This window comes from Macaca mulatta, chromosome 20 (genome assembly GCF_049350105.2).
Source record: "Macaca mulatta isolate MMU2019108-1 chromosome 20, T2T-MMU8v2.0, whole genome shotgun sequence".
NCBI classification, from domain to species: Eukaryota; Metazoa; Chordata; class Mammalia; order Primates; family Cercopithecidae; genus Macaca; species Macaca mulatta.
Genome location: NC_133425.1, coordinates 31,000,438 through 31,022,500, shown reverse-complemented (window position 1 = coordinate 31,022,500; position 22,063 = coordinate 31,000,438). Strand labels below are relative to the sequence as shown.

The 22,063-nt window shown below is 50.8% G+C and overlaps 2 non-coding genes across 2 annotated transcripts in view; both read right to left on the bottom strand.

Moving 5' to 3' along the window:
• The window catches only part of LOC114674534 (28S ribosomal RNA), a 4,737-nt gene extending 3,487 nt beyond the window's left edge, over window positions 1–1,250 (bottom strand). The window contains exon 1 of the ribosomal RNA XR_003725683.2: window positions 1–1,250. This exon is cut by the window's left edge and continues 3,487 nt beyond it. This is a non-coding gene — a ribosomal RNA (28S ribosomal RNA).
• A 1,091-nt stretch (window positions 1,251–2,341) lies between these two features.
• Window positions 2,342–2,493, bottom strand: LOC144329339 (5.8S ribosomal RNA). Its single transcript, XR_013412509.1, has one exon. It is a non-coding gene; the product is annotated as a 5.8S ribosomal RNA (ribosomal RNA).
• Between the last annotated feature and the right edge of the window lie 19,570 nt (window positions 2,494–22,063).

The following is a 22,063-nucleotide window of genomic DNA, read 5'->3' as shown; positions in this document are numbered from 1 at the left end:
TGCACATGTTAGACTCCTTGGTCCATGTTTCAAGACAGGTCGGGTGGGTAGCCGACATCGCCGCTGACCCTGTGCGCTCACTCCGCCGTCCCCATCTTCGAGGGACGCACACGTGGCCCTGAGAGAACCCCCCCGGGCCCGAGGGTGTGACCCGCCCTGGGCGCACTGGGGACAGTCCGCCCCGCCCCCACCCGCGCGGGCCCCTGTCGCCGGGGGTGCGGGGAGGGGGTGGGAGAGCGGTCGCCCCGTGGGAGGGGTGGCCCGGCCCCCCACGAGGAACGCCGGCGCGCCCCCGCCGTGGGAGGGGTGGGCGACCGGAGAGGGGAGAGCGCAGCGACGATTCTCACTCCCTGGGCCCCGGGATTCGGCGAGTGCTGCTGCTGGGGGGCTGTAACACTCGGGGGTCGTCCCACCGCCACCGCCGCCGCCACTGTGACCCGCGCCCTCCCAGGGGAGGACGTGGGCGGGGGGAAGACAGGGCGGGACAGGCCCCCGAGCCACCTTCCCCGCCGGGCCTTCCCAGCCGTCCCAGAGCCGTTCGCGGTGCACTGCCTCGGTGGAAATGCGCCCGGCGGCGGCCGGTCGCCGGTCGGGGGATGGTCCCCCGCTGACCCCAACCCCGGCCCCGCCCGCCCGCCCACCCCCGCACCCGCCAGAGCCCGCCCCATCCGGGGAGAAGGAGGAGGGGCGGCGGGGGAGGGAGGGCTGGTGGAGGGGTTGGGAGGAACGGGGGGTGGGAAAGATCTGCCGGGCCGCCAACACGGCTGGACCCGCCACCGGGTTGAATCTTCCGGGCAGACTGCGTGGACCCCAACCGTTTACTTCTTAACGGTTTCACGCCCTCTTGAACTCTCTCTTCAAAGTTCTTTTCAACTTTCCCTTAGGGTACTTGTTGACTATCAGTCTCCTGCCGGTATTTAGCCTTAGATGGAGTTTACTACCCACTATGGGCTGCATTCCCAAGCAAACCGACTCCGGGAAGACCTGGGCCCAGCGCTCCGGGGGCTGCTACCGGCCTCACACCGTCCAGGGGCTGGGCCTCCATCAGAAGGACTTGGGCCCCCCACGAGTGGCGCCGGGCAGTGGGTCTTCCGTGCACCACATTTCCCGTGCCCCACCGCGGTGCGGGGATTCGGCACTGGGGTCTTCCCTGTTCACTCGCCATTACTGAGGGAATCCTGGTTAGTTTCTTTTCCTCCGCTGACTAATATGCTTAAATTCAGTGGGTCGCCACGTCTGATCTGAGGTCGCATCTCGGAGGGCGGGAGACTCACCGGAGGGACTGGGCGGGTTGGCGGACGGAACATGCCAGCCCGCCCTCCCGCCCGCCCAGACGCTCCGTCGGGAGACGGGCCAGCGAGGGGAGAAGACGAGAGAGAGAGCCGCGGCCCACAGTGCCCCCGCCGCCCCGCCGGGGAGGCGGGGGCGACGGGAGGGAAGGGTACGGACCGGGGGCGGGACAGACACCACACACCACCACCACACCCACCACCACCAACCCCCCGACCCGTCCCCCATGTGGAGGTAGGGAACGAGCCCGAGGAGGCGGTGGCCGGCAGCGGCGGTGGCAGCGCCCACCCTGCCCCGACACGGAAGCTCGGGAAGGGGCCCAGGCGCGGCACCACTCGGCCACGAACCAGAGGCGGGCGCGCGACTGTGGACGACGCCACGGCATCCCGCGGGTCACTGCTGGAGGCACGCAACCCCCTGGAACGTGGCCACGAGCGCGGCCGGGCGGGCCGCGGAGCGAGCCGGGCTGGTGGGAGAGCGGGGAGGACAGGACGGTGGTGGCGCGGAAGGGCGGCGGGGAGGAGGGGCGCGGGACCAGCGGTCGGCCGGATGCCGGGCCGCCACCAGGGGCGGACGGCAAACCGCGGCGACCGGGACGGGCTCCCCCGACCTCTCCCCTCACAACCCCTCCAGCCTCGCCTTTCCTCCCCCCCCACTGCCGACGACACGCCATGACAAACCCGGCACCCCGAGCCGTGTGAGGTGCGAGGGAGCCCCCCGAGGGAGGAACCAAGGCCGCGGCGGCCGCGGCCGCGGCTGCGGGAACTCGGCCCAAGCCGGCTCTCTCTTCCCTCTCCCTCTTGGCGGCGGCGCCGCCGCCCTTCCTTCTCCATCTCCCAGCCGGGCCCCTCTTCCCCCCCACCACCCAACACGTGACCACGCAGGGACCGCAGGGGGAGGTGGAAGGTGCGGGCGTGGCGGAAGGGGAGGGCGGACATCGCTTGGTCTGTGCTTGGGGGGACGGAGGGCCCTGGCGGGCCCTGTGAGGCAACCCCCAGCCACGCACCCCGAGGAGCCCTGGAGGCACCCCCAGGGGTGATTGATCAGCAAGCGACGCTCAGACAGGCATAGCCCCGGGAGGAACCCGGGGCGCAAGTGCGTTCCAAGTGCCAACGATCATTGTGTCCTGCAATTCACATTAATTCTCGCACCTAACTGCATTCTTCATCTAGGCACAATCCGAGTGATCCACCGCTAAGAGTCGTAGGAGGTCCATGTGGTGAGGGCACTCCCGACACCGGGAGGCCCTCCTGGCATGGCACGCCCCCAGAGGGGGTTGCCTCAGGCCGGACAGCGAGACAAGTAACGGGACCAGACTCTGGAGAGGGGTCGGAAGGTTTCACTTCCACGGGGAGATGCCCGCACCGCCCACGACGGGGCGGGTGCGGACACCCCACAGGCGCCCGGGGATTCCCGCCCCCACTGCGTGGGGCACACACACAACACACACGCAGCACACGCACGAAGGCACGACGACGGCCGCCTGGTAAAGCCCCCACCCGACGGCCGCCATGGCGCGCAGCGGCGGCGACGCGTGTGCGGCACAGCCCCGGCACGGGGGCGGAGCCCGTGCGGGGTGAGGCGAGGGGAGGGTCTGGGCCCCTCCCGACAGAACTCCCCGCCGGTGCGCCCGTCACACCCGACCCACGGGCGGACGAGTGACACCCCCCCAAGGGGTCTTTAAACCTCCACGCCAGAACGCGCTACATACCTGGATGGCGAGGGGGCAGACGAGGAGGGGGATACCGGACCAGCGTCCGGCCCCATGACTCTCGAGACGCCCTAGCGGGAAGGCCGGCGGGCCGGGCCCGGTGGTGCGGCCGGGCGGAGGCGGCGGGAACCCGGCTGGCCCCAATGGGAGCCGGCGGGTCGGGAATGACGACGGGCCCTGCTGGCGGGGAGGGCACCTAGACCCCCGCCGTGACACAGAGAACCGCCCTCCCCCCCAGGCCCGCCGACGCACACGTCGAGGCCACGGCCGGGGACCGCCTCCCCGTGCACGCACACTTACACACACGGTCCTGGTCCCCGTCGTCTCTCTCTCGCCCCCTTCCGGAGTTCTCCAGCTCTCACAGCCGGCGGGGCCGGGCCGTTCAATGAACGGCACACGGGCCCCGCCCACGCATGCACCGCAGGGGGTACATGGTCAAGCTGAGGAGGAAAGACGCGGCGGCACCACCAGGGCTTCTCTCTTTCTCCGTTAATGATCCTTCCGCAGGTTCACCTACGGAAACCTTGTTACGACTTTTACTTCCTCTAGATAGTCAAGTTTGACAGTCTTCTCAGGGCTCCACCAGGGCCGTGGGCGGACCCCAGCGGGGCCAATCCCAGGGCTTCACTAAACCATCCAATTGGTAGTAGCGACGAGTGGTGTGTACAAAGGGCAGGGACTTAACGCAAGCTTATGACCCACACTTACTGGGAATTCCTCGTTCATGGGGAATAATTGCAATCCCCGATCCCCATCACGAATGGGGTTCAACAGGTTACCCGCACCTGCCAGCCTAGGGTAGGCACACGCTGAGCCAGTTAGTGTAGCGCGGGTGCAGCCCCAGACATCTAAGGGCATCACAGACCTGTTATTGCTCAATCTCGGGTGGCTGAACGCCACTTGTCCCTCTAAGAAGTTAGGGGACACCAACCGCTTGGGGGTCACGTAACTAGGTAGCATGCCAGAGTCTCGTTCCTTATCGGAATTAACCAGACAAATCGCTCCACCAACTAAGAACGGCCATGCACCACCACCCACGGAATCGAGAAAGAGCTATCAATCTGTCAATCCTGTCCGTGTCCGGGCTGGGTGAGGTTTCCCGTGTTGAGTCAAATTAAGCCGCAGGCTCCACTCCTGGTGGTGCCCTTCCATCAATTCAAGTTTCAGCTTTGCAACCATACTCCCCCGGGAACACAAAGACTTTGGTTTCCCGGAAGCTGCCCAGCAGGTTATGGGAATAAGGCCACCGCATCACCAGTCGGCATCGTTTATGGTAGGAACTAGGACAGTATCTGATCGTCGTCAAACCTCTGACTTTCGTTCTTGATTAATGAAAACATTCTTGGCAAATACTTTCGCTCTGGTCCGTCTTGCGCCAGTTCAAGAATTTCACCTCCAGCGGCGCGATACGAATGCCCCTGGTCGTCCGTCTTAATCATGGCCTCAGTTCCGAAAACCAACAAAATAGGACCACGGTCCTATTCCATTATTCCTAGCTGCGGTATTCAGGCGGCTCGGGCCTGCTTTGAACACTAATTTTTTCAAAGTAAACGCTTCGGGCCCCACGGGACACTCAGCTAAGAGCATCGAGGGGGCGCCAAGAGGCAAGGGGTGGGGACAAGCGGTGGCTCGCCTCGTGGCAGACCACCCGCCCACTCCCAAGATCCAACTACGAGCTTTTTAACTGCAGCAACTTTAATATACGCTATTGGAGCTGGAATTACCGTGGCTGCTGGCAGCAGACTTGCCCTCCAATGGATCGTTAAAGGATTTAAAGTGGACTCATTCCAATTACAGGGCCTCGAAAGAGTCCTGTATTATTTTTCGTCACTAACTCCCCGGGACGGGGGTGGGTAATTTGCATGCCTGCTGCCTTCCTTGGATGTGGTAGCCATTTCTCAGGCTCCCTCTCCGGAATCAAACCCTGATTCCCCGTCACCCGTGGTCACCATGGTAGGCACAGCGACTACCATCGAAAGTTGATAGGGCAGACGTTCAAATGGGTCATTGCCGCCACGGGGGGCTTGTGATCGGCCCGAGGGAGTCACCAAAGGCGCCGGCGCCCGCCCCCCAGCCAGGGCCGAAGGGCTGATCGGGTTGGTTTTGATCTGATAAATGCACACATCCACCCCCGCGAAGGGGGTCAGCGCCCGTCAGCATGTATTAGCTCTAGAATTACCACAGTTATCCAAGTAGGAGAGGAGCGAGCGACCAAAGGAACCATAACTGATTTAATGAGCCATTCGCAGTTTCACTGTACCGGCCGTTCCTACTTAGACATGCATGGCTTAATCGTTGAGACAATCATATGCTACTGGCAGGATCAACCAGGTAGGTAGAGCACGGGGAGGCCCCGATCGAGGCCAAGAGACCTCGCAAGGATGGGCCCGGTGTCCCGCAAGCGAGGAGCGGCTGCCAGGCAGGCGGGAGACAGAGAGCTGAGCAAGCGCCAGCAGGGGGGATGGAGTGGGGTGAGGGGTGGCGCGGCGGGAGGGCGGGGGTGCAGCGAGCCGGACCCCATCCACTCACGCGCGTGCGAACCCACCCACACACGCACACAACCCCCGCGACGGGCTCGCCAACCCCCCACACCTTGCGCGAGGAGGCAGACCACCCGACTCGTGCCGGGTAGCCGCGAGGGAGTCGGCGGCCATGCGCACACGCGGCGGGCGTGTGCGCGGGTGGCAGCGGGGTGGGGACGGCGCTCCCCCACCCCGCGGGGAGGCCCCGACGTTCGGACAGCGAGCGAGAGGTGGACCGTGGTGCCCGGCTGGGGGACAGTAGCACCCGTGCAGCCGCAGCGCGCATGCACGCCTCTGGTTGAGGCCCAGGGCCCGGCCGAGGCCCGGCTCCAAGCCCCGCCAGCGGGTGCGGGCGCAGAGGTGGCACACGCCACTCGACGGCCAAAGGGAAGGCGACCGAAGCCGGCCGGCGTGCCCGTCCCACCCAAGACGGGGGACTGGGACCGGGGACGAGGGCTCCGGGCCGGGCCCCACCCCCCGATCCAGGGGGAAGGGTGAGCAACCAGCCTGGCGGAGGTTGACCTTCACACACACATCTCACGGACACCTGCCCCGGAGGGACCACCGGGCTGCGCTCGAGCGCACGCACGCGCCAAACGAGGCAACGCCACGTGGGGAGAGGACGGGCCTCCCCCACGATGCCGACAACGCCTGAGACACACGTCTCGGGGGAGGGCCGCAGCAGGCCCGGGAAGCGAGACACACCGGGAGGGGGGACGCCGACACGATGCGGAAGAGCAGGCCGGGAGAAGACGCCAGGCGAGGCAGGCGGCCAAGCGGGAGTGGGGGGGGCACGCCGAGGGACACCTCCAGGGCAGCCAACCACCGCCAGGATGCACACGGGGGTCTCACTGCCAGCAGCCTCCGAGCACCAAAGCAGCCCCAGGTGGCACCTGGAGCAGCTGACCGGCCTTCAGCGATCCCCGCTGCTCCCTCACTGCCACACCCAGTCACACGCAGCCACAGCCCCCGGAACCCGCTTTCCCCCGCACATGCCGCAAGGCCGACCCAAATCCTCCGGGCGCCCACCAGGCCCCACACGGGGTGCCGGCGAACCGGGCCCAGAGGCGCACACCATGGGGATGCGGACACCGGGCCAACCAGTGTGGCCGGCGATGATGCCCCCACAAGGCGGAGCTGGGCTCAGGCCCAGACGCGGCGGCCAACAGCTTAAGAGCCAGTGAGCCACTCGGGGAAGAGAGAATCGGTAGGCGGCAGGAGGGGAAAAGGGGCACAAGGCAGGCAAGGAGCCAGGGGGCCATGGGGAACCCACAGAGGGCTACTCGGGCAGAAACCTGCGGCACGGCCAGGCCACCAGGAAAACACAGTCACGGGATCCCACTGCCACAGACACCAGGGTGGTCCCGCGGCACCCCACCTGGGACGCCGAAGGACCCTTGGGCAACCCACCGAGCAACCCCTTCACGAGGCCCAGGTCCCGCCACCGGAGGCCCAGAAGCAACCTCAGCCACAAGCCCAACACCAGGGGCCACATATCGTTCGTTTCTCGTCTGACCCCGGCCCAGTCCCGCTGCGGGAGACCGGCACGCCCCCCATGGGGGTGCTCGCTCCACCAAGGGCCAGGCGGTCCAAACCCACGCCACGCAAACGCGGTCGTCGGCACTGGTCGCAGGTGGGCAGGGGAGCAGGCAGGAGAGCCAGCTCACAGCGGAGAGTGGCATCCTGCACTGGACAGCATGCCACACATGCACCCGCCGCTTGTGGCAGCCTCCCTGCCGCTAGGACGTCAGGCCCGGCCCAGCGGGATCCTCCCCCAACTCAGAAGGGGGAGGCGGGGGCCACAGTAGGTGACAGAGCCACGCGCTCGGCCCCCACCACGGGGGCCGGCGGAACCCTCACTCTCCCCACCTCACCCCACCGAGGGGGGAAGAGGAGAAGAAGGGCTCTCTGCAAGCGAGTCGCTACGGCAGCGGTACCACAACGCAGAGAGAGGTGGCAGGCCGGGGGATCCGGTACCCCAAGGCACACCTTTCGGATCGCTAGAGAAGGCTTTCTCGCCGAGGGTGGGTCACACTCCCCACCCGCCAGTCGCCCCTCGGGCCCACAGAGGCGCTCAGGGACGCCTGGGGAAGGGAGGGGGGGGCCTGCGGCACGAGGAGAACAAACCTGTGGCAACCTTGAGCCTTCGCAGTCAGGGTAGGGGCCCAGCTGGCACGCGTGCGCATAGCCCCCAAGGCCCCCCCGCCGTCCACCCACCTCCTTTCTGCGAGGCAAAGCACCTCCAGTTAACCCGTAGACCACCGGAGGCAGAACGGTAGCCCTTCAGTGGCCGGCCGGCACACGCGTGACCGGCCCGAGCCCACTGCGACCACTCACACGGCCCGTGCTCACCCACCAGAGAAGAGGCACGGACGTGCGCTCGCCGGACCAGATGGTGCCCTTCCCCGCGTGGGAGGGGCGCGTCTCAACCACCTCGGCCCGCACCCAACGAGCTCCCTCAGAACCCATGCGCAGACACCGTGGTGGCGACCGGAGGAGGGGGCACTGGGGGTGGGAGCGACACACCACCGCTCGGCCTGGGGCACCTGAGGGACAACCCAGAGCGCTCCAGGAGCACCACAAAGGTCCAGGCGGAGCCAACGCTCGTGCAATACCCGAGAGGAAAGCACTACCGGCCGGCGGGACAGTACCCCCACCCCCACAGAGGGGGGCGGCCCGCGAGGCGACAACCACAAGAGGCAAAAGCGAGGGGTGCCTGCTGCGTCAGAGGACCCCGCCGATCCCCGCCAGACGCCACAAGGCAGACGGCGGGGGCAGGACAGCGAGATCAGGCCAGGTTCCGCACTCGTGCCTCCGAACACACCGCCTGCAGGCGGGGACGAGAGACAGGGGGCTCCCGCGGGCGGGACGAGAAGAATGGGTCCCATTCACCATGAATGTCCGCCCCTCATCCATCGCGGCTCGGTCCCGGCCCGGGAGAGCACATCACCACATCTATCAGGGAAAGCAACCCCGGAGCAGGGTCAGTCAGCCACAGCCTCACCAGAGCCCAGCGAGCAAATCAGCCTGGCCGTCCCTAGCTCCAGGGAAGGGGCGGCAGACAACCCGGCAGAGACGAGGAACGCCTGACACGCGCGGCACAGAGCCAGCGGGAGTGGGGTTGTCACGGCCGCCCCCGGTGCCCACAGCGGGGAACCCACAGTGGCGGGGTAAGCCCGCGCTGCTTTCCCTGCCACCCCCGGGTGGGTCAGAGACCTGGACCCAAAGCGGCACCGGGAGTCAGAACGCTCGCATGTGTGAGAGACCAGGCACACGGGCCCCAGTAGGCGGCTCAAGCACGAGCAGGGCTGGCTAGCTGGGTCACCGGGAGGCCGGAGGCCCGCCATGCATCCAGAGGCCCAACCTCTCCAGCGACAAGTCGCCAGAGAACAGCGTGTCAGCAATAACCCAACGGCCCAAAATGCCGGCTCGGAGTGAAAGATATACCTCCCCAGGGGACAGGAGGTCGAGTCACCGACCACGATGCCGGCCCAGGGAATCCGTGACACGGGCATCTGTCCCCAAAATCGCCACCATTGCAGCCAGACATGGAGCACCCAGGGCCCTCTGGTCGACCCCAGGACACACACTGGAGCAGCGCTGGGCCAGGGTCGTCCTCCCAGCCACCTGTGCCACGCAGGGGCCGGCCCGCGTCTCCAGAGCGAGACTCGGAAGCGTTTTCGGCCGTCCCCTCGTATGACCGGGACACACGAGGGACCGAAGGCCGGCCAGGTGTGACCTCTCGGGCTGCACGCGTGCTCAGGGAGCACTCTCCGACTCCCCACAGGGACTTGCAAATAAACGGTCACGGCAGAGGAACGGCGGCCGGGCCCGGGGACCACTCCCCGGCACCTGAGGGACGAGGCAGGACGGTCCCCGGCTCCCCACGGGGACTTGGGGAAAAAATTCGGCCGCTGCCTCAGACGGCCAGGATGCTCGCGGGCCCGCTACCGGGCCGGGAAGGGTGTCCCCAGCCTCCCGCCCCAAGCCCGGTGGGTCCCCGTGGGTCGCGGGTCAGGCCTCGGGAGCTGCGGCGTTCTGGTCAACCAACCCGGGCAGCCCCACACCCGGCTCGGGCCCGAAAGCGCAGCGACCACCTCTCCCCACACAAGCCTGCACGCCTGTGCTCTGACTCACAAGTGACGCGCCAGAGCTCTGGCGCGACCGGGACAGCCCAGCTGACGACCGCGGTCCTTCCGAAGCTCTGCCTAGCTCACAGCGGGGACGGTCCCCTCCCTTGGCAGCTGCCACCGCAGCTCCTGAAGCCAAGGGAATGATATAAAAGCGGCCGCTAGATGGAGTCCGACAACCATCGCGAACGTCACCAAGACAGATCCGGATGGCAGGCCGGCCCGCGGACCGCAAAACCAAAACCGTCAGTTGAGAAACGCTATCCCTAGGCCGAAAACGCAGCCCCTCTACCCCAACCCCACAGAAATGGTCCCCAAAGCCTGTCTCTGCATCGACTGCTACAGAGTCAGAAGACAACCCACGGCGTGTGGATGTTTGGAGAGACATCTCGGAGGGAGAAACAACAAGCAAGGACTCGGTCGTGGGTTGTTGAGGACACAGGGAGACACTGAATGCGTAGGCTCTTCCTGAATCCAGACAGAGACGGAGGGAGGGAGGGAGGGAGGCAGGGAGGGAGGGAATGGAGAGAAGAGACAGATGGTGAAAGGAAGCGAGAGAGGGAAGGGAGCAGGGAGAGAGGGAGGAAGGAAATAGAGAAAAGAGAGACAATGTGAAAAATGAAGATGAAGAAACGTAAGTTTTTAAACGTCACATTTTTACAGGAGAGATGGAAAGGAAAGAAACATGAAACAGAGAGAAAGAATGAGGAAAGAAGGGAAAAAGAAACAGAGGAAACAGAAAAGAAGGAAAGAAACGGAATAAAAGAAATAAAGCAAGCACGAAAGAGAAACAAACAAGAGAGAAAGAAGGGAGGGAGGGAGGGAGAGAAGGGAGGGAGGGAGGGAGGAAGGAAGGAAGAAAGAAATACATAAAGAAGGAGACAGAGAAAGAAAGAAAGAAAGACATAAAGGAGAGAAAGAAAAGAGAAAGAAAGAAAATACAAATATCAATATAAATATTTGTATTTTTATATGAATACAATATATATAAATACATTAAAATAGATAAAACTATTTATATTTATACACATGAATGAATAGATGAAAATAAATAAACAAAAAATAAAATAACGTAAGCAAATAGGCCAGGCACGGTGGCTGATGCCTGTGATCCCAGCACTTTCAGAGGCTGGGAGAGAGAAAGAGAGAAAACGAAAGAAGGAAGGAAGGAAGGAAGGAAGGAAGGAAGGAAAGAAAGAAAGAAAGAAAGAAAGAAAGAAAGAAAGAAAGAAAGAAAGAAAGAAAGAAAGAAAGAAAGAGAGAGAGAAAGAGAGAAAGAGAGAGAGAGAGAGAGAGAGAGAGAGAGAAAGAGAGAGAGAAAGAGAGAAAGAGAAAAAGAGAGAAAGAGAAAGAAAGAGAGAAAGAGAAAGAGAGAAAGAGAGAGAGAAAGAAAGAAGAAAGAGAGAAAGACAGTGAGAAAGAAAGATGAGAGAAGAAAGAAAAAAAGAAGAAAGAGGAAAGACAGACAGGAAGAAAGACAAAGCAAGAAAGCAAGAAAACAAGACAGCAAGAAAGCATGACAGAAAGAAAGAAAGAGACAGAAAGAAAAAGCAAGAAAGCAACAAAGAAAGAAAGAGAGAGGGAGGGAGAGAGAGAGAGAGAGGCGAGGCGAATCTACCTGCTTTCACTACATGTGGGGAGAATCAGGAAAGCCCCCACTAACAACAAGGCCTGAAGTGGAGCTGCCATCTGTGAAATCCGAGCAGAAGAGTCCACACGGGTTAAAGACACGAAGAAAGACAGGGAAACAACTGCTCAAAGAGAAGAACAATCTGGCCCAGCCAGGGTCTGTCTCCTGAAGTTGTCTGGGCAATGAGGGAGTGGGACGGAGGGAGGGAGGCAGGGCCTCCGAGGCTCGTGTCAAACAATAAATGATAATAAAAGGAAGTTAAAAAAAATTACGCATCATTCGTAGCATCACTGACGCCTCAAAAGGCGAGAGGCATATGTTTATGTCACTGTGGGACTGTTTTCTTTTTTCTTTTTTCCCCTCTTTTCCCGGAAACTCACTTTTTAATTATTTCATTTTCCTTTTCATTTTTTATTTTACTTTCATTTTTATTTTTGTTTTTATTTTTATTTTATTTTTTTTTTGAGAGGTTGTCTCGCTCTCTCGCCCAGCCTGGTGTACAGTGGCGCGATCTCGGCTCACTGCAACCTCTGCCTCCCAGGTTCAAGCGATTCTCCTGCCTCAGCTCGGCCTCCCGAGTAGCTGAGATTACAGACGCGCACGACCATGCCCGGCTAATTTTTGGTATTTTGACTAGAGACGGATGGGGTTTCACCATACTGGCCCTGCTGGTCTGACCACCTTGTGATCCAGCGATCCACGGCCCTCGGTGTCCCAAAGTGCTGGGATGGCAGGCTTGAGCCACTGTGCCGGGCCTAGTTATTTTATTTTATTTCTAATTTTTAATTGTATGTATGCATGTATGTATGTATGTATCTATGTATGTATGTATGCATGCATGTATCCATCCTTTTTTTTTTTCTGAGACGGACAGAGAGAGACAGTGAGAAACAGACAGACAGACACACACAGAGAGAGAGAGGGAGAGAGAGAGAGAGAGAGAGAGACCTCCCCTTGGGCCTCAATGGTCTTTGCAATGTCCTTTCACAGATTCTGCAAACACAGTGTTTCCAACATTTTGAATCCAAAGAAAAGTTTAACTCTGTAACATGTATCCACAGATCACTAATCAGTTCCAATGATAGTTTATTTCTGGTTTTTATCTGGGGAGTATCGGTTTCTCTCCATAGGTTTCAAGGGGCTCCCAACGTCCCTTCGCAGATTCCATTAAGAAGAATATTTCCAAACTGACGTATCAAAAGAATGCTTTAACTTTGTGAGAGGAATCCCCACATTACAAAACCGTTTCACACATAGGTTCTTTTTGGTTTTTATCTGGGGATAATCTGTTTTTCACCCTAGGCCTCAATTGCAGCCCACATTAATTTCACAGATTCTACTAAAAGAGTGCTTCCAATCTGCTGAGTCCAAATACAGTTATACCTTTGTGCGAGGAATCCACACACAACGCAGTTTCTCAGATAGCTTCCTTCTAGTTGTTATCAGGAAATACATGCTTTTCCACCATTGGCCTCAAAGGAGTCCCAAATATCCTTTTGCAGATTATACAACATAAGTGTTTCCAACCTGCTGAACCGAAAGACGGGTTTAACGCTGTGAGATGAAACCACATATCACAAAGCCAATTCACAGATAGCTTCTTTCTACTGCTTCTCTGGGGATATTTGATTTTTCAACATAGGCCTCAATGGGCTCCCAAATATGCCTTGGCAAATTCTAGAAAAAGCGTGTTTCCAACACGTGAACCAAAAGAAAGGTTTAACTCTGTGAGATGCATCCAATCACGCAAAGCAGTTTCACAGATCGTTTCTTCATGGCTTTTATCGGGGGGATAATCTGGTTTTGACAACAGGAATTAACGGGCTTTAAAATGTCTTCCCACACATTCTACAAAAAGAGCATTTCCAACCTGCTGAATCACACAAACAAACAAACACACAAAAGGTTCTATGTTGGGAGATAAATCCAGACATCACGAAGCAGTTTCAATGAAATATTCTCTCTGGTCTTTGTCCGGGGATATTCAGCTTTTCACCATAGGCCTCAAGGGCTCCCAGATGTCCCTTTGGAATCTCTACAAAGAGAGCGTCTTCAACCCGCCTAATCAAAAGAAAGGTGTAACTCTTTAGGATGAGTCCACACATCACAAAGCAGTTTCTCAAATACATTCTTTCTAATTTTTATCTGGGAATATTTGGTTATTCACCATAGACCTAAATGGGCTCCCAAATGTCCCTTCTCAGGTTCTACAAAAATAGTGCCTTCAACCTGCTAAGTCAAATAAAGGTTTAACTCTGTTAGATGAATCTACACAACAGAAAGCAATTTCACAGATAGCTTTTTTCTAGTTTTTATGTATGGATATTTCAGTTCTCAACATAGGCCTCAATGTGCTCCTTAATGTCTGTTCACAGACTCAAAAAAAAAGAGGGTTCCTAACTGCTGAGTCTAAAGAAAGTTTTTACCCTGTGAGTTGAATCCATGCATCACATCACAAAGCAATTTCCCACATAGCTTCTTCATACTTTTTATCTAAAGATATTGATTTTCAACATATGCCTCCATAGGCTCAGACATGTCCACGCACAATTTCTACAAAAAGAATGTTTCCAATTTGTTGAATCAAAAGAAAGATTTAACTGGTTAAGATGAATTAAAAAGCAGTTTCACTGGTAGCTTCTTTCTAGTTTATATCTGCGAACATTTTGTTCTTCACCTTAGGCCTCAAAGGGCTCCCAAATGTCCTTTTGCAGATTCTACATAAGAGTGTTTCTAATCTGCTGAATTAAAAGGAAAGGTTACATCTGTGAGATGAATCTACACATCACAAAGCAGTTTCACAGATAGCTTCTTTACGGTTTTTATCTGGAAATTTTCACTTTTTCACCATAGGCCTCTATGGTCTCCAGGATGCCCCTTCCCAGATTATACAGAAAGAATATTTCTAACCTGCTGAATAAAAAGAAAGGTCTAACCCTGTGAGATGAATCCACACATATGAAAGCAGTTTCAAAAATAGCTTCTTACTAGTTTTTAGCTAGGGATATTTCGTTTTTCAATATTGGCATCAATGGGTTCCCAAATGTCTCTTCACAGGTTCTACAAAATGAGTGTTTCCAAGCTGCTGAATTAAATGAAAGGTTTGCCTTTGTGAGATAAATCCACATATCAAAAAGCAGATTTACAGATAAATTATTTTTAGTTTGTATTGGGGATATTTGGTTTTTCACCATATGCCTCAATGGGCTCCCAAAGACCCTTTGCATATTCTACAAAGAGAGTGATTCCAACCTGTGAGATGAATCCACATATCACATAGCAGTTTCACAGAGAACTTTTTTCTTGTTTTATCTAGAGATATTCTGTTTTTCACCTTAGGCCTCAATATGCTCCCAAATGTCCCTTTGAACATTTCCAACCTGCAGAATACAAAGAAGTGTTTCCAACCTGCAGAATCCAAAGAAGGGTTTAACGTTGTGAGATGAATCTACACATCACAAAGCAGTTTCATAGATAGCGTCTTTCCAGTTTGTATCTGGAAATATTCGTTTTTTCACCACAGGCCTCAATGGGTTCCCAAATGTCTTATCGCAGATCCTAACAAAAAGAGTGATTCCAACATGCTGAATTAAAGAAAAGTTAAGTTCTGTAAGAGGAACCCACACATCGCAAAGCAGTGTCACAGATAGCTTCTGTCTAACTTGAATCTGGGGATATTCAGTTTTTCACCATAGACCTCAATGGGCTCCCAAATATTCCTTAGCAGATTCTACAACCTGTTAAATCAAAAGAAAGGTTTAACTCTGTGGAGTGAAGCCACAGATCAAGCAGTTTCTCAGAGAGCTTCTTTCTAGTTCTTACTTGGGGATATTCAGTCTTTCCACAGAGGCCTCAATAAGCTCCCAAATGTCCCTTCACAGATACTACAACAAGAGTACTTCGAACCTGCTGAATCAAAAGAAAGGTTTAACACAGTGCAATGAATCTGCACATCACCAATCAGTTTCACAGAGAGCTTCTTTTGACTTTTTATCTGGAGATATTTAGTTTTTCACTATAGGCCTCAGAGAGCAGCTCTGAAATGTCCCTTTACAGATTCTACAAAAAAAGTGCCTCCAACCTGCTGCACCAAAAAAAGGTTTCTCTTTTTGGGATGAATCCACACATAACAAAGCAGTTTCACAGACAGCATCTTTCTACTTTTTATCTGGGGATATTTGGTTTTTCAAAATAGGCATCAGAGGGCTCCCAAATGTTCCTGGTTTCACAGATAGCTTCTTTCTAGTTTTTATCTGTGAATATTTGCTTTTGCTTACAGCCACACAAGGTGTTTCAAATATCTCATCACAGATTCCAAAAATAAAAACTTTGCAACATGCTGAATAAAAAAAAAAAGGTTTAAGTTTGTAAGATAAATGCCTACATCACAAAGTGTTCTCACAGATAGATTTTTTCTAGTTTTTATCAGGGGATATTTTGTTTTTCACTGTATGCATCATTGGACTTTCAAATGTCCCTTCACAGATTCTACAAATCTGTTTCCAACCTACAGAAATAAAAGAAAGGTTTAACTCTGTGAGATAAATGCACATATCACAAATCAGTTTCACAGATAATTTCTTTATGTTTTTTATCAGGGAATATATGGTTCTTCACTATAGGCTTCACTGGGGTCCAAAACATCCTTTCGCAGTTTCTAAAAAAAACACTGTTGCCAACCTGCTGAATGAAAATAGATGTTTAGCTCTGGGAGATGAAAGCATACACGATAAAGCAATTTCACAGACAGTCTCTTTCTAGTTTTTATCAGGGGATATTTGGTTTTTCACCATGGGCTTCTGTAACCTCCCAAACGCCCATTCACAGATTCTACAAAAAAAACTGTTTTCAACGTGCTGAAACAAAGGAAAGGTTTAACTCTGTGAAATGATTGCAACATCACAAAGCTGTTTCAGAGTTAGCTTCCTTCTAGGTTTCATGTGATTATATTTGGTTTTTCTACATAGGACTGAATAGGCTCCCAACTGTTTTTTCGTAGATTCTACAAAAAACAGTTTCCAACCTACTGAATAAAAAATGTTTTAGCTCTATGTGATGAATGCACACATCACAAAGCAGTTTCACAGTTAGCTTATTTCTCTGTTTTCTTTTCTGGGGATATTCAGTTTCTCCATAGAAGCATCATCCCATATGTCCCATTGAAGATTCTACAGAAAGACTGTTCCCAACCTGCAGAAACAAAAGAAAGGTTAACTCTGTAATATGATAGCACACAACAGGAAGCAATTTCACAGATAGATTCTTTCTAGTTTTTATCATGGGATATTTAGTTTTTCATTATAAGCTTAACTGGGCTTCAAAAGGTCCTTTCGCAGATTCTTCAAAAAGACTATTTCAACCTGCAGGAAAAAAAAAAAAAAGTTTAACTTTGTGAAATGAATGTTCACATCACAATGTAGTTTCACAGATAACTTCTTCCTAGTTTTTATCAGGGATATTTGGTTTTTCACTACAAGGTTCACTGGGATTCATGTCCCTTCACAGTTTCTACAAAGAGACTGTGTCAAACCTGTTAAATCAAAAGAAAAATTTAACTCTGTGAGATGAATGCACACATTGAAAAGTAGTTTCACTGATAGCTTCTTTGTAGTTTTTATCATGGCATATTTGGTTTTTCACTATAGGCTTCAAATGTCCCTTTGCAGGTTGTACTAAAAGGCTGTTTCCAAGCTTCTGAATCAAAAGAAAGGTTTAGCTTTCTGAGATGAATGCACACTTCACAAATCGGTTTCACAGTTAGCTTATTTCTATTAGCTTTTTCTTTATAGACCTCAAATGGCTTTCAAATGTCCCTTCACAGATTCCACAAAAGACTGTTTCCAATATACTGAAGGAAAATGATGGTTTAACTCTGTGAGAATACACACATCACAAAGTGGTTTCACAGTTAGCTTCTTTCCAGGTTTTATTTAGGGATATTCATTTTTTCCTTATAGGTCTCAAAGGGATTTCTAATGTCCCTTCGCAGATTCTACAAAACAACTATTTCCAACCTGCTGAAATAAAGGTTTAACTCTGTGTGATAAATGCACACATTGTAAAGCAGTTTCAGTTAGTTTCTTACTAATTTTTATCTGGGGATATGAGTTTTTCCCTTATAGGCCTCAAAGGACTTTCAAATGCCTCTTCACAGATTCTACAAAAAGATTGTTTCCAATCTGCTGAATTAAAAGAAATGTTTAACTGCGTGAGATTAATGCACACATCACAAAGCAGATTCACAGTTAGCTTCTTTATTGTTTTTATCTGGGCATGTTCACTTTTTCACTGTATGCTTCACAAAGCTTCTAAATGTCCCTTCGCAGATTCTACTAAAAGACCATTTCCATCCTGCTGAATCAAAAGAAAAGTTTAACTCTGTGAGACAAAAACACACATCAAAAAGCAGTTTCACAGATAGCTTCTTTCTAGTTTTTAATCAGGGAATATTTGGTTTTTCAATATTGGCTTCACTGGGCTTTCAAATGTCCCTTCCCAATTTCTGCAAAAAGACTGTTTCAAAACTGCTGAATCAAAAGAAAAAATTAACTCTATGAAATGAATGCACACATTGCCTCATTTCAAACGGATTCAGAGATAGCTTCTTTCTAGTTTTTATATGTGGATATTTGCTTTTATTTAATACCCCTCACACTGCTTTCAAATGTCCCATCACAGATTCTACAAAAATGCAGTTTCCAACTTGTTGAATCAAAAGAAAGTTGTAACTGTGAGACAAATGCACACAATGCAAAGTGGTTTCACAGTTAGCTTCTTTGTAAGTTTTATCTGGAGATATTCTGTTTTTCCACATAGACCTCAAATGGCTCCCAAATATCCCTTCACAGATTTTACAAAAATAGTTTCCTACCTGCAGAAACAAAAGAAAGGTTTAACTGTGTGAGATGAATGCACACATCAATAAGCATTTTCACATATACCTTCTTTATGGTTTTTATCACATGATATGCAGTTACTCCCTATAGACTTCACTGGACTCCCAAATGTCCTTTTGCAGATTTCACAAAAAGTCTGTTTCCAACCTACTGAATCAAAAGAAAGGTTTAACACTGTGAGATGAAGGCACATGCCACAAAGCAGTTTTACAGATAACTTCCTTTTAGGTTTTATCTGGGGATATTCACTTTTTCTTTTAGGCCTCAAAAAGGGTTAAATGGTCCCTTTGTAGATTCTACAGAAAGACTGTTTCCAAACTGCTGAATCAAAAGTTTCAACTCTGTTAGATAAATCCACATATTGAAAAGCAGTTTCACAGTTAGCTTCTTTCTAAGTATTATCTTGGGATATTCAGTTTTTCCATATAGGTCTCAAAGGGCTCCGGAATGTCCCTTCACAGACTCTACAAAAAGACTGTTTCCAACCTGCAGAAACAAAAGAAAGGTTTAACTCTGTGAGGTGAAGGCACACATCCCAAAGCAGTTTCACAGACAGCTTTTTGCTAGGTTTTATCTGGGGATATACGCTTTTTTCTTATAGAACTCAAATGAATTTTAAATGTCATTTCACGAATTCTACAAAAAGACTGTTTCCAATCTGCTATATTAAAAGAAAAGTCTAACTCTGTGAGATGAATGCCCACGTTACAAAGTGGTTTCACAGATAGATTTTTTAACTTTTAATCAGGCAGCATACTGTTTTTCACTATAGGCACCACTGGGCTCCCAAATATCTTTTCGCAGGTTTTACAGAAAGACTGCTTCCAACCTGCTGAATATAAAGAAAGGCTTTACTCTTTGAGATGAATACACACATCACAAAGTGGTTTAAAACATAGCTTCTTTCCAGTTTTTTCCAGGGATATTCAGTTTATCCATACAGACTTCAAAGGACTCCCAAATATCTCTTTGCAGACTCTACAAAAAAGTCTGTTTCCAACTGACTGAATCAAAAGAAAGATTTAACTCTATGAGATGAGAGCACACATCACAAAGCGGTTTCACAGATAGCTACTTTCTATTTTTTTGTCAGGGAATATTCGATTTTTCACCATTGGCTTCACTGGCCTCCCAAATTTCACTTCGCAAATTCTAAAAAAAGATAGTTTTCAAACTACTGAATCAAAAGAAAGGTTTAACTCTGTGAGATAAATGCACACATCACAAAGCAGCTTCACAGATAGCTTCTTCCTAGGTTTCATCTAAAGATATTTGGTTTTTTCATATAGGCCTCAATGGGCTACCGCATGTCCCATCACAGATTCTACTAAAAGACTGTTTCTAACCTGCTGAATCAAAAGAAAGTTTGAACTCTGTGAGATAAATGCACTCACCGCAAAGCAGTTTCACAGTTAGATTCTTTCTAGGTTTTATCGGGGGATATTCTGTTTTACCATACAGACCTCAATGGGCTCCCAAATGTCCCTTTGCAGATTTTACAAAAACACTGTTTCCAACCTGCAGAAACAAGGGTAAATTTTAACTCTGTGAGATGAATGCACACATGACATAGCACTTTCGTAGATAGCTTCTTTCTAGTTTTTATCAGGTGATATTCAGTTTTTCACTATAGGCTTCCCTTGCTCCCAAGTATCCCTTCAGAGTTTCTACAAAAAGACTGTTTCCAACCTGCTGAATCAAAAGAAAGGTTTAACTCTGTGAGATGAATGCACACACCACAAAGTGGTTTCACTGTTAGCTTCTTTCTAGGTTTTATCTGAGGATTTTTTTTTCCTTATAGGCCTTAAGAAGATTTCAAAAGTCCCTTTTCAGATTCTACAAAAAGACTGTTTCCAACGTGCTGAATAAAAGAAAGGTTTAACTCTGTGATATAAATGCAAACATTACAAAGTGGTTTCACAGATAGCTTCTTTCTAGTTTTCATCAGGGGATATTCGGTTTCTCACTATAGGCTTCAGTGGGCTTCCAAATGTCCCTTTGCAGATTCTACAAAAACATGGTTTCCAACTTACAGAAACAAACAAGCAAACAAACATAGGTTTAACTCTGTAAGATGAATGCACACATCACAAAAGAGTTTCACAGTTAGCTTCTTTCTAGGTTTCATCTGAGGATATTCAGTTTTTCCACATAGGCATCAAAGGACTCCCAAATGTCCCTTTACAGATTCTACAAAAAGACTGTTTCCAACCTGCTTAATTGAAAGAAATGTTTACCCCTGTGAGAATAAAGCACAAATCACAAATAGGTTTCACAGATAGTTTCTTTCCAATTTTTATGTGGATATATGCTTTCCTTATAGATTTCAAATGTACCGTCACAGACTCGACAAAAATTCGGTTCCCAACCTGCTGATTCAAAACAAAGGTTTAACTGTGAGATAAACGCACACATTACAAAGTAGTTTCACAGATGGATTATTTCCAGTGTTTATCAGGGGATATTCGGTTTTTGACCACAGGCTTCACTGGTTTCCCAAATGTCCCTTGACAGATTCTACAAAAAACTGTTTCCAACCTACTGAATCAAAAGAAAGCTTTAAATCTGTGAGATGAATGCACATATCACAAAGTGGTTTCACAGTTAGCTTTTTTTAATGCTTTATCTGAAGTTATTCGGTTTTTGAACACGGGACTCAAAAGGCTCCCAATTGTTCCTTCAGAGATTCTGCAAAGAGACTGTTTCCAACCTGTTCAATCAGAAGAAATGTTTAACTCTGTGGGATGAATGCACACATCACAAATTGTTTCACAGAGTCTTCTTTCTATTTTTTTTTTTTTTAATCAGGAGATATTTGGTTTTTCACTATAGGCTTCACTGGACTCTGAAATGTCCCTTAGTATTTTCTGCAAAAAGACTGTTTCCATTCTGCTGAACAGCAGAAAGGTTTAGCACTGTGAGATGAATGCACACATTGCAAAGCAATTCCACAGATAGCTTTTTTTCTATGTTTTATCTGGGGATATATGCTTTTTCCTTGTAAGACTCAAAGGGCTTTTAAATGTCCCTTCACAGATTCTACAAATGACTGTTTCCAACATGCTGAATTAAAAGAAAGTTCTAACTCTGTGAGATGAATGCCCACATAACAAACTGTTTTCAGAGATAGCTTTTTTTCTAGTTTTTATCAGGAGACATAAGATTTTTCACTATAGGCACCACTGGGCTCCCAAATATCTTTTAGTAGATTTTACAAAAAGACTGTTTCCAACCTGCTGAATCTAAAGAATGGTTTAACTCTGTGAGATGAATGCTAACATCACAATGTGGTTTCAAAGATGGGTTCTTTCCATTTTTTTCAGGGGATACTTGGTTTTTCCAAATAGACCTCAAAGGGCTCCCAAATGTTGCTTCACAGACTCTACAAAAACATGGTTTCCAACAGGCAGAATCAAAAGAAAGATTTAACTCTGTGAGATAAAAGCAAACATCACAAAGCAGATTCACACATAGCTTCTTTCTAGTTTTCATCAAGAGACATTCAGCTTTTCACTGCAGGCTTCACTGGGCTCCCTTATGTTCCTGCATAGATTCCATAAACAGACTGTTTCCATTCTGCTGAGCCAATTGGGCCATATTCCATTTTTCCATATAGGCCTCAATGGGCTCCCAAATGTCCCTTTGCAGATTCTACAAAAAGACTGTTTACAATCTGCAAAAAAAAAAAAAAAAAAAAAAGGTTTTAACTCTGTTAGATGAAGGAAGGCACACATCAAAAAATGTTCTCACACATAATTTCTTTCTAGTTTCTTTCTGGGGATATTCAGTTTTTCATTATAGGCTTCAATAAGCTCACAAATGTCCCTTCACAAATTCTACAAAAAGACTGTTTCCAACTTGCTGAATACAGAGGAAGTTTTAAA